Source organism: Penaeus japonicus, unplaced genomic scaffold, assembly GCF_977035675.1.
Source record: "Penaeus japonicus unplaced genomic scaffold, GWHDUDI00000001_assembly GWHDUDI00000039, whole genome shotgun sequence".
NCBI lineage: Eukaryota > Metazoa > Arthropoda > Malacostraca > Decapoda > Penaeidae > Penaeus > Penaeus japonicus.
In genome coordinates, this window is record NW_028234441.1 from 22402683 (window position 1) to 22405182 (window position 2500).

Consider the following 2500-nt stretch of genomic DNA (forward strand, 5'->3'; position numbering starts at 1 on the left):
ATACCCCCCGAATCTGTCAGTCAGACAGGGGGGTCTTACATGTAGCTGCCCAGAACAACTGTCTACAGCCGAGAGAGACTTTAGTATTTTTGTAGTCTTTCGTTTTCGTGAAGGTAAACGATACAGTGAGGTTCGGAGCACGTGTGTGTGTGGGTTTTTATTCTTCTTCTTTATAATTCTTGTAAGTTGTTTTTGTTTTTTTGTTTTTTTTTTTGTGTTTGATTTGATTTGGTTTTGTTTAATGGTTAGTTATTGAAGTGTTTTTGGTGATTTTTTGGGGGTGTGTTATTTTTTTGAAGTGAAGGGATTGTTTGTTTGTGATTTTAGGAATTCTTTGATGGATTGTTGCTTTCGTTTGGTGTTTCGTTCTATATAAAAATATGTTGGTTTGATGTGCTTATTATCGTAGGTATTATTTTTTAAGGTGAGTTTTCTTTTTTCTTTGGACATTAAAAAAGGCGAGGCTGAATTTCATTCTAAAAGTACTTAAACAGAGTCAATTGCAGCTTTGAGTTCCAAGGTGTAAGCATGTCCCAGTTACGCCAGATGGTGCAGGTACACACAGATGGGGGGGGGGGGAGGGATCATTTTATAAACTTGCTTCGCTGAACCTCAGATAGAAATATCAAAATCGAGAATTCGAATTCCTTAATTAACTTTCAAAATACTCGGATCAAATCAATCATTCAGTACAGATGGACTGTTACAGCTTTTGCTTCGACTATTGAAGAGGGTGAAGATGTATGATGTTCTTCTCATGTTTACTTAAAGATTATCTTGAGTGATAAGAGTCACCAGGCTGATCTTGAGGACCCTACTCCACCTCTGTACCCCCCTCCACCACCCCACCCCTCTCCCCAACATAGCCCCCTACCCCCCTCGGTCCTCTATCCATCCTCTTCTACCCTAACGACCCCCCTCCTTCTCCTCTACCCCTCCCCTCCCCCACCTCTGCCACTACCTAACCCCGTGTACTATGACCCCCCCCCTAACACTGCACCCACACCCCTCCTCCCCCCACCCATGACCAACCCCTCGCCCCACAGACACCCCACCCCCTCCCCACTCCTCACCCCCTCTCTGTCTTCAGAAACAAACCTTGTATCAGCTTGTATTAACTTGCATCAGCTGTCCAGTCTGCCTTTGGTGATCGCTGTAACGTATTTTTGAATTCGTGTTTATCTATTTTAAGATTTCGATATTGGGGTGGATTCTTTGATATGTCAGTTTAGTATCTGCTCATGGCATTAGCTGTAATCTTGTCTGTACCCATTTGTCTCATGCAATGCCATTCAACTATTTGTGTATATATGTATATATACGTATATATATATATATATATATATATATATATATATATATATATATATATATGTATATATATATATTTATGTATATATATATATATATATATATATATATATATTTATGTATATATATATTTATGTATATATATATTTATGTATATATATATTTATGTATATATATATTTATGTATATATATATTTATGTATATATGTATATATATATGTATTTCTATATATATGTATATATATATATACATACAAATACATGTATATATATATATATATATATATATTTATATATATATATATATTTATATATATATATATACATATATATATATATATATATATATATATATATATATATATATATACATATACATATACATATATAATATATATATATATATATATATATATATATATATATATATATATATATATATATATATATATATATAGTTTAGAAATATCTGGTGCTTTCTACTTTGCTTCTCCTTTTTTTATTCGTTGCTTTTGGCACAATTGTTCCTATTATTTTGGGCCTATTTGCTCTGCTTTTTATTTAAGATTGCAAAATTTCATTTCAAAAGTACTTAAACAAAGTCAATTGCAGTTGATTACAGTTTCGCCAGATGGTGCAGATACACACAGGTTTCAATCTTTTTTTCGTTCTGCTATAATTTTTTTTCCTCATTTAAATCTATGAAATTAGTATAATAATTTGACTATCTCTTTTCTCTATTGTTTTCTAGAATATTACTTAGACTACTACCTTGCTGCCTGTGCTTATGTAAAAGGCATTGAAACCATGGATGTTAAATGTGCCTGATTTATGTATCTATGGTTTGAACATTCATTTCTGAACATTCAGTTTACGGAGGAAACGCTCTAAGTAGAATTTAGAAGTTATAATCAAGTTCATCATAGTAAAAATTATTCATGAGTACGTCCTCTTTATACCTTAGGGTTTACTCAACTATTTACCCAAAATATCTTTAACTTTGATATATCGTTTACTCATTCCGTATCCAAAAGTCTCTACAATGAGATTTATTTTACCCACGTATCCTCATGATTTACTCATAATTTTACTCGCTACTTAAGTTTTAATCACAACTTTATCCAATGCATAAACAATAGCACAGCTTTACCCCCGTCTCTTAATTTTTTTTCTACCCCCCACAGTAATA

At 32.5% G+C, this 2500-nt stretch overlaps 1 protein-coding gene across 6 annotated transcripts in view; it reads left to right on the forward strand.

The window, feature by feature from the left end:
- LOC122248129 (uncharacterized) overlaps positions 1 to 2500 on the forward strand; it is a 54806-nt gene that overhangs the window by 22250 nt on the left and 30056 nt on the right. The window lies entirely within an intron of this gene.